Source organism: Triticum urartu, chromosome 2 (assembly GCF_003073215.2).
Source record: "Triticum urartu cultivar G1812 chromosome 2, Tu2.1, whole genome shotgun sequence".
Taxonomy (NCBI): Eukaryota; Viridiplantae; Streptophyta; class Magnoliopsida; order Poales; family Poaceae; genus Triticum; species Triticum urartu.
Genome location: NC_053023.1, coordinates 430,816,802 through 430,827,599, shown reverse-complemented (window position 1 = coordinate 430,827,599; position 10,798 = coordinate 430,816,802).

Below are 10,798 nucleotides of genomic sequence, written 5' to 3'. Positions count from 1 at the left end.
TGGGACCGAAAAGATCCATGTGGAGCAGTTTGAAGGGTTGAGTAGTAGTCATGATTGTCTTCGAAGGATGTTTTTCCCTTGTCATCTTCCCTGCTTCACAGGCACCGCATAAGTGATCTTTCTTGAACTTGACGCCCTCGATGCCTATGACATGCTTCTTCTTCGCAAGGGTGTGGAGGTTCCTCATGCCAGCATGCCCAAGCCTCCGATGCCAAAGCCAGCATTCTGAAGTTTTTGCAAGAAGACATACTGCAAGTTGTGGCCCTGCCGAGAAATCTACCACATACAGATCATCTTTCCGATACCCTTCAAACACCAGAGACTTGTCAGATTCCATTAGTACTAGGCAACGATATTTTCCAAACATTACGATCATGTTCAAATCGCAAAGCATTGAGACAGACATTAAGTTGAAGCCAAGGGATTCAACAAGCATGACTTTATCCATGTGTTGATCCCTTGAGATTGCAACTCTACCTAGACCCAATACCTTACTTTTACCAGTGTCAGCAAATGTGATGTGGCTCTTGTCGGATGGACGTAAGGTTGAGTCCATAAGAAGGCTTCTTTTGCCAGTCATGTGATTTGTACATCCATTGTCAATAATCCATTCTGAAGACTTTGAAGACGCTGGTGTCGTACCCTACAGTGCAGTTAGGGGGATAGGCTTCACGAAGAGAATTGTGAAGCAAAAACATTTGACGAACCAGTGGGTTATGAAAACTTAGATCCAGATTAGGACTAATAGGGAGAGTAGAAAGCGATTCAGGAATGAAGTACATAGTAAGACCATTCAGGCATTTGATCTTGCGCCCTACAAGATGTTTAAGGTCCCCAGCAATGGCGTTAGACGATTTTGGTTTTCTGCTGGAGACCTTTCCCTGCAAAAGAGAGTTAAGCTTTCTTAGCCACCCACATCTTCAAGGGTGGCTGAGAAGCAATAAGTCTAAGTGCAGCATTTGAGAATTTTGGCTTTGGAGCCCTAGCAAACAGTCTTGCAGGCGGACAATAGTACTCATAAGAATAAGCAGAATAGTTCTTGGTCTTATGAACATGGCGGTTCGATGAACCGCTCTCATATTCATATGCCTGAGTATGGTTTCCCTGCAAAACATTTGCGTTAGTGCGACTCAGGTGAGTCCTCTGTCTGTATGAAGCCTTTGGACCGTATGAAGCCTTTGGTCTGAGGTTTGTCTTCTTCACGTGAGGTGTCATGATGACATTCACAGGAAGATTCTCCAGACACCTTTTCGGAACCCAGATCTTCTTCATAGGCGGTCCATTCCTGCAGTTAGTACCAATGTACCTGGCAAACACTTCACCATTCTGATTCTTAAATAGTTTATAGTTTGCATCAAAGGATTCATCAATAATAATGGGATTAGCACATGTGAAGCCAGATAAATTGGATGGATCTGCTGAAGGTTCCTTTGCAGCAACCCATGTGGTTTTGGGGTACTGCTCAGGTTTTCAGTAAGAGCCATCTGCATTTATTTTCCTTACGAACCCAACACCCTCTTTCCTAGGGTTTCGGTTCAGAATCTGCTTCTTGAGGACATCACATAATGTCTGATGTCCTTTAAGACTTTTGTACATCCCTGTTTCAAGCAATGTCTTCAACCTAGCATTCTCATCAGCAATAGCAGTGGAATCCTCAGCAGAGGGGTTAGTTCCCACATAAACAGTTGAAGATATTGCAACAGCAGTAGCAGTGGAACATTCAGCAACAGTAGTAGCATTATCACGCTCAATGAATTTAAGACATGGTGGTTCAAATCCTTTCTGAGCGGAGCTGATCTGTTCGGCGTGAAGTGACTCGTTTTCCTTTTGAAGATTTTCATGAGCCGCTCTCAATTTCTCAAGATCTTGCTTCCTTTGAAGATAATCATAGGAAAGCTTTTCATGAGTTGTTGAGAGAGTTTCATGACAACTTTCAAGTTCCTCATACTTAACCTGAAGATTTTTTATGTCTTCAATTAAGGATTCAGATCGAGTCATTTCAGCACCTAACAGATCATCGCTTCTGTCTAACAGTTTTTGAATATGTTCCATAGCTTTCTGTTGTTCAGTTGCAATTTTAGCAAGTGTTTTGTAGCTGGGTTTTGAATCACAGTCAGAGTCATCGTCACTAGATGTTTGATAGCGAGTAGTGCGTGTGTTTACCTTGGCACCGCGTGCCATGAAGCAGTAGGTAGGAGTGGAGTCGTTCTTGTCATTTGCATCGGTGTCGGTGATGAAGTCATTGTCTTCAGTGTTGAAGATGGACTTGGCGACGTATGCTGTAGCCAGACTCGCAATGCCAGAATCAGACTCCTCCTCAAACTCCACCTCTGCCTCCTCAGAAGCGGACTCCTCCTCTGAATCCATTTCCTTGCCAACAAACGCACGTGCCTTGCTAGATGAGCTCTTCTTGTGTGATGAAGACTTTGAGGAAGACTTGGAAGAAGACTTTGAGTATTTCTTCTTCTTCTTGTCGTCAGAATCATATTCCTTGCTCTTCTTCTTCCTTCTGTTCTCATTGTCCCACTGTGGACACTCAGAGATGAAGTGTCCAGTTTTCTTGCACTTGTGACATGTTTTCTTCTTGTAGTCATGAGCAGAAGCTTCATCATTCCTTGAGCTTGATCGTGAAGATTTTCTGAAGCCTTTCTTCTTGGTGAATTTTTGGAACTTCTTCACTAGCATTGCAAGTTCCCTTCCAATATCTTCAGGATCATCAGAACTACTGTCAGATTCTTCTTCAGATGAGGAAACAGCTTTTGCCTTCAAGGCACGAGTTCGCCCATAGTTTGGACCGTAGATATCTCTTTTCTCAGAAAGCTGAAACTCATGTGTGTTGAGCCTCTCAAGTATGTCAGACGGATCGAGTGTCTTGAAATCAGGACATTCTTGTATCATCAGGGCTAGGATGTCAAACGAACTATCAAGTGATCTCAGCAGCGTCTTGACGATTTCATGTTTGGTGATCTCAGTGGCGCCGAGGGCTTGAAACTCATTTGTGATGTCAGTGAGCCGGTCAAATGTGTGCTGGACATTTTCATTGTCATTTCGCTTGAAGCGGTTGAAGAGGTTGCGAAGAACACTAATTCTTTGATCTCTCTGGGTTGAGATGCCTTCATTGACCTTGGAGAGCCAGTCCCAGACCAGCTTTGATGTCTTCAAGGCACTCACACGGCCATACTGTCCTTTTGTCAGATGACCACAGATGATATTTTTGGCAGTAGAGTCCAGTTGAGTGAACTTCTTGACATCAGCAGCAGTGACACCTTCTCCAGCCTTGGGAACGCCGTTCTCGACGACATACCATAGGTCGACGTCAATGGCTTCAAGATGCATGCGCATCTTATTCTTCCAGTAGGGATATTCAGTTCCATCAAAGACGGGGCACGCAGCGGAGACTTTGATTATCCCTGCAGTCGACATAGCTAAAACTCCAGGTGGTTAAACCGAATCACACAGAACAAGGGAGCACCTTGCTCTGATACCAATTGAAAGTGCGTTATATCGACTAGAGGGGGGTGAATAGGCGATTTTTATGAAAGTCTTCAAAACGTGGGAGTTATGAAGACAAACAGAGAAGATTATGCCTATTACTATGCAGCGGAAGTTAGATTACACTAGGCCAGCCATGGTCAAGTATTCAATAAAGTGAAAGCGCAATGACAAACAGCTACAGTGTAATAAGGATCAGGTGGGAAGAAGTTATGAAGCCAAACAGATCATACATTCACGTTGTGAAGACAAAAGATAGAGCAAGCAAGCAATGGCTTCACAATGAGTAACAGTAAGAAAAAAGAAGTGAAGATGAAACCAGTGACTCGTTGAAGACAATGATGTGTTGGACCAGTTCCAGTTGCTGTGACAACTGTACGTCTGGTTGGAGCGGCTAGGTATTTAAACCTTAGGACACATAGTCCCGGACACCCAGTCCTGAACACGCAGCTCAGGACACCAAGTCCTCACCGTATTCTCCTTGAGCTAAGGTCACATAGTCCTCGCCCAATCACTCTGGTAAGTCTTCAAGGTAGACTCCCAAATCTTCACAGACTTCGTTCACTGGCAATCCACAATGTCTCTTGGATGCTCTGAACGCGACGCCTAACCGTCTGGAGGATTCACAGTCCTCAAGTGTAATAAGTCTTTAGATCACACAAACAAGAAGACTTAAGTGATGCCCAATGTTCTCTGGCTCTGGGTGGTTAGGGCTTTTCTCCTCGCTAGGAATTTTCTCTCAAAGGCTTCGAGGTGGGTTGCTCTCAAACGACAAAAGCCGTGCACTGAAATCTGAGCAGCCAACCGTTTATGGTTGTAGGGGGTGGGCTATTTTATAGCCACTTGGCACCACCGACCTGATTTGTCCGAAATACCCTGGGTCACTAAGGAACTGAACAACGTGTCGCAACGGTCAGATTTCAAACTCTCATGGCAACTTTACTTGGGCTACAAGCAAAGCTGACTTGTCCGGCTCTGGACAAGATTCTCTCTCATTGTCTTCACTCGAAGACATAGGTTTTTGGTTTAGGCATCACTTCAGTCATTCTGACTGGTTCTCCTGGACCCCACTTAACAGTACGGTGGTTCCTATGACTCAACACAAAAGAAAAAGAACTACGAAAGATCTAAGTCTTCAAGCTCCATAGGCTTCATAACGTGTCTTCTTTTGTCATAGTCTTCAATGTGAATATCTTCATATACCACCTTTGACTTCAATATCTTCATACATTTTTAGGGGTCATCTCTGGTAGTAAAACCGAATCAATGAGGGACTTCTACCTGTGTTATCCTGCAATTCTCACAAACACATTAGTCCCTCAACTAGGTTTGTCGTCAATACTCCAAAACCAACTAGGGGTGGCACTAGATGCACTTACACCAATAAGCCAGCGTGTAGGGAATTCGAACACGGGACATCCTCATCGCCTAACAATCGAGCGAACCAGGTAGCCACGGTCTAGTTTGCATTAAATTATCAGCAAGCAGTTTATATAGATGATTGCACGTATCGCTCTGCTTTTACTAGAGTAATTTTCTTTTTATTTATTTTCAAGTTACTATCTTGTTTTTCTTCGACTGAAGTTTATGTTTAGTTTTCATGATACATAAATTTTTCCATATGAAAAAATAAAATAATTATCAATATGGAATTTTGTTTACTTTATGTCTATTCTATTTCCATTATTGTGTACTTTGAAGAGATAAACATGAAGTTTTTCTAAAATTGATGTGGAATTAAAAATTTGAACGTATATTAAAAACACGGTGAGCATTTTTTGAAATACGCATTCACGTTCATGTTCATTTTTCATTTTCATATTATTTTAGAAAATGCTCACCGTGTTTTTTGAAAATTATGAATGCGCTTAAATTTCTCGGAACACGCTTAACATGTTAGTACATTTCTAGAATTTATTATTGTCACACAATAATATTTAATACATGTTGAACAGTTTTTAAATACAATAATGTCAATTTTAAATAATTGTGCATTTTAAAAATAGAATGAAGATACACAATAATTCTTCGTGCTTATGGTCCTCAATGAAGATGCATAAATTTACACAATAATTTTTAGTATACGTTCAACTTTTTATGTCCACATAATTTTTAGGAAAATTTCATGTTTATCTCTTCAAGGTACACAATAATGAAAGTAGAATAAAGATATAAAATAAACAATAATTGCATATTGATAATTATTTTATTTTTCATATGGGAAGATTTATGTATCATGAAAATTAAATGGAAACTTCACTTGAAAAAAAAAACGAAGCAGTACTTCAAAAAACAACTGTAGAAAACATGTGCAAAGCGATATGTGGAATCGTGCATATAAGTTGCTAGCTGGCAGTTAAATGTAAATGAAAGTGTGGCCTCTTGGTCCTTTTGTTTGTTAGGCAGATATGTGGAACCGTGCATATAAGTTAGCTGGCAGTTAAATGTAAATGAAAGTGTGGCCTCTTGGTCCGCTTGTTTGTTAGGCAACTAGGAGGTGAGTGGTTTGAATTCCCTTTATACCAACTTGTGTTTATATTTTTGTGAGAATTAATTAAAGTACAGGCACGTTGCCGTAAAAAAATAGCATGCGTCCAACGCCCGTAATGATATTTTCCCGAGAATTAGCTAAAGTCCAGGGGTATTTCTATAAAAAAAACTACACACACAGCTCACAACGCGCCCACACCCACTGACATGTGGCCCAACGGCACGCTCGCATGCCACACGGGCCCTTGATACGGCGGCATACGTCCACAGGCACCGTATTTGAACGTCTAGACAAGTTACGACACCACTTTTGTGTATTTTTCAAATTTAGACTCCAAACTGACCGCGTCGGATAAGTTAGGGCACGTGTAGTATATTTAACTCTTTTAGATATTTGCTTTGTGATCTTGTTCACTTATTAGTTACTACCAAGCAATCTCGGAGTTCCATAATTATCATATATCTTTTTTGGTTTACACATTGTCGGTGTCAAAACCGGTGGATCTCAGGTAGGGGGTCCCGAGTTGTGGATCTTGGATCAATGGGGAACAAGGGACGAAGAACACGATGTTTACTCAGGTTCGGACCCTCTCGAAGAGGTAAAACCCTACGTCCTGCTTGAATATATTGAAGTGTGTAGGATGATTATAGAGTCGATCTACCATGAGATCAGATGAACTAAACCCTAGGTGAGTCGGATGATGGATATTGTTCTAGCCTCTACGGACTAAACCCTCTGGTTTATATAGACACCAGGGGTACACATGGTCGGTTACAAAGAAGGGATAAACATGTCGATTCTTCTTATCTTGACTTGGAGGACACACCAAGGCATCAAAGACTTCTTGTCCGGATACGGAGTCGCCTCATAGTTCGACCTTCTAGTAGTTCGCAGCGCGGCCCACCTATTTGGCCCATGAGAGATATGCCGGCAGCCCGAGGACTCCCTCAGTAGCCCACGAACTAGCCTTCAATGCCGGTGCTTCATAGCTTCCTGAGATTTTGACGTACCCAAAGTCTCCGGCTTGCTGGGTGAGTTCCTCTCCTCCTTAATGTTCGAAGTTGTCGGAATCGAGGCTTCGTGGACCCAAACAAGGTTCGAACACTAGGGCGTGTGCGAAGATCTAGCTTGGCTGCTGCCTCAAGCTCGCCGCCTCACGGCTTGGCCTCGCCGAGTTAGTGCGAGCGGGGAAAGAGATGAACACGGAGATTTACCCAGGTTTGGGCCACCTTGCGGTGTAAAACCCTACTCCTGCTTTGTGGTGGATTGGCCTCGCGAGGAGGTTGAGTATGAACTAGTGCAGTGGATGAGCTACCTCGAGAGAGTTCCATTGCCAAAGGGTTTGATCCCCTCTCTACGATGGAGACTAGCCTATACTTATACTAGGCTCGGCTCTCCTCCCTCATAGCTTAGGCAGGAAGGAATACCACATTGGCCAATTTTGAAGGGGGACAATAGTACATCATATCCTGACGAAAGGTGGTCTTCGCTGCAGAGCTTTTGGTCGTGACGCAGCTGTGGGCTCGGCGATGACATCCGTCCTACCGAGCCTATGGTCTTGGTCTTGTTTCACCGGAATGGAAGCCTTTGGGGGACTCCTCGGGAACCCGCTCTTGTCCTTGCCTCCTTAGCACGAAAGAGAAAAAAATTCCTGGACTGCGCCCGCTGGCGCCCTTGGTTGTCATGGCTCATGTCATCGCGAGCCTCGTGAGGTGGGTACCTGCATAAAGATCTTCGCTCCTCGGGAGGCAGGCTCGGGAGCTGCTCCTCAGGAGGTCTTGGTGTCGTTCGCCTCACGAGGCCAGGGGCCCTCGCGAGGGTCTTGCCCTTGAGGTCTTGGAGTAGGTCCATAGCGGGCCGTCGATGAAGTCACGCGCTGGGCCACGGGCAGACAGGCCTGGGTACCCCCAATCCCAGGATGCCAACAGTAGCCCCCGGGCCCAAGGTGCGCTTGTCCTGGCTTCGAGGCGAAGGGAGAAGCGCTGCAAGCCCCAATCTCCTACGGGCCAGGCTTGACGCGTGGCGCACGACGGAGCACGAACGCCTCCACTTCCCCACGTCCCATCGGCAACTGCCCAGGCTGACAAAAGACTGGCGCACGCAACAGGGCCATCATTGCCCCGCTCCGCTCCTGCCTTCCGTTCCTCCCTTCCTCACGCTTTGTCCGCCGAATCTTCCGCTGCCTCTAGATCGCCATACCCCCATGGCTCCCAAGAGGAAGAGGAGTAGGGCCACGACGGCGTCGGACCGCCAGGAGGGGCCGGAACCCGCCCTAGGCCGGTCCAAAAAATCCACCTGGTGACCGCAGCTGACTCCAATGAGTGGAAGGCGACGAAGATCTGGCCCGCCTCTCGGTCCTCGAACGACCTAGAGGCCACCACCATCGCCCTTCACCTCCATGCCCTCTTCTCCGGCTTGCTTCCGCCGTTCTCGGATTTCTTCAATACTGTGCTCATGCACTACCAAGTCCACGCATTGCATCTGGATCCAGAGTCCATCATCCTCCTTTTTTTGTTTTCGTGTTCTTGTGCGAGGCCTTCGTGGGCATCGCCCCCTCGGTGGCGCTGCTCCGCCACTTCTTCTCCCTCCAGTTGGTCGCCAGCGCACGGTGCTCTGAGTGCATGTCGTTTTGTCCGGTGAGCGCGACGGAGCTCCATCCGGACGCGGAGGGGTTCCGGAAGCAATGGGTGTACGTCGATGCCGTCGTGCGCAGCCCCTGCTCCAAACTCCGTCGGTTCCAGCAGAGCCGAGCTCCGGGTGGAAGCACGAGAGGCTCGTCGGCCCGAGGTTCGTGCAAGTCACCGCCAGGCTGGCCGGCCAGAGGAGAGAGGGCATGACGATGGCGATGGTGGTGAGGGAGTTCATCTGGTGGAGAATCGCTCCCATTCAGCGCCATTCCCATCCGATGTGGGCCTTCACTAGTTGTAAGGACACCATGAGGCTCCAGGCGCCTTCTCTGCCCTCAAACGCGCTAAGCGGGGTACTCTGCCTCCTGGTCGGACGGGAGGCTGACACGCTTCCCCAGGGAGGGCTCCCCTTATAAGATTATAAGAACGGGAGAGACTTCGCCAGGGGAATGCCACGCTTCGACGAGTGGGGGCTGCTCCCCGAACGTCTCGAGGGGCCTCGAGACAACCCCATCCTGGTGGGCCCATGCGGTTGGGTCCTAAGGTTGAGTCTCCCCCGGCGGCTGCGGATGCGAATGCCGAACCGCCTGCCATACGGCAGTCTATCTCCGTGCCTCCGAGCGATGGAGGTGACTGAGGGAGTCCTGGACTAAGGGGTCCTCGGGCGTCCGGCCTGTTGTGCGTGGGCCGGACTGATGGGCTACGAAGATACAAGACCGAAGACTCTCACCCCTGTCCGGATGGGACTCTCCTTGGCGTGGATGGCAAGCTTGACGTTCGGATATGAAGATTCCTTTCTTTGTAACCGACTTTGTATAACCCTAGTCCCGTCCGGTGTCTATATAAACCGGAGGACTTAGTCCGTAGAGACAATCATAATCAGATAGGCTAGACTTCTAGGGTTTTAGCCATTATGATCTCGTGGTAGATCAACTCTTGTAACCCCCATACTCATCAATATTAATCTAGCAGGACGTAGGGTGTTACCTCCATCGAGAGGGACCGAACCTGGGTAAACATTGTGTTCCCTATCTCCTGTTACCATCAACCTCAGACACACAGTTCAGGACCTCCTACCGAGATCCGCCGGTTTTGACACCGACATTGGTGCTTTCATTGAGAGTTCCATTGTGTCATCGTCAAGAGGTCCGATGGCTCCGTCAATCATCCACAACAACATTGTCCAGGGAGAAACCTTCCTCCCTGGATAGATCTTCGTGTTCGGTGGCTTCGTACTGCGGGCCAACTCGCTTGGCCATCTAGAGCAGATCGATAGCCACGCCCCTGGCCATCAGGTCAGATTTGAAAGCTTGAACTATGTCGCGGACATCCGTGGAAACTTGATCTTTGTAACACCCGAGAATCATGCTACAATGATCTCCCTCTAATGGTGGTCATGTCATTGTGAACACTAAGCTAATTTTCCACTTGTCCAAAATCGAAGCCAAATTCCAATTTGAATTGCATGTCAAATATTTACTTCTTCTGTCATGCAATCAAAATAGTTCATTATTTGGAAATTATTCTCTAAGTATTTGTAATGTTGTAACCAACCTCACCTAAATTCCCAAATGCCCCTGGGAATTATTTGAGTGGTCCGGCAGCAATTAAATTTGCCTTTTCAATTTCCAAAAACCGTTAGATAACTCCAAATGGCCCCAAACTTTTTGTGCCATCTAGTATTGTTGTGTTTGATTTATGTGCAAAGTTTCACAATTAACGAAAATTGTTTGCTAGCTCATTTAAATAGAAACAGTAGCGAAAGGCATAAGCAAATAAAAAAAAGAAAAAAAGGGTGCCAGGCGCTTGGGCTCTAGTGCTACAGAACCTAGGCCCAGCCCATCTTTCCCTTATCCTCATCCTCACCTACAGGAGGCAGAGAACCTGTGCGCGGAGCACATCCACGCTGCCCTGGCCGTTGTTGCCGCCGTGTCGACCATCCAGTACACCCCCGATGAGGATAAGACCGCTCCCGACCCTGAAGACAAACCCTCTCCCACACTTATCCTCTTGCTCGTCCTCTCCCTCTCGGTTTCGCTCGCTCCCGAGCTCTCGTCGACGCGCCGTCGCCATCCTCGCGGCCACTGGCCTCCCCGGCGATCAGGAGGTTCTCCAGTAGCTCCGCCATCATCGACTCCTTCACCTACATCCGCTGAATCAAGCTAAGAGGCACCGTACACTCGGGATC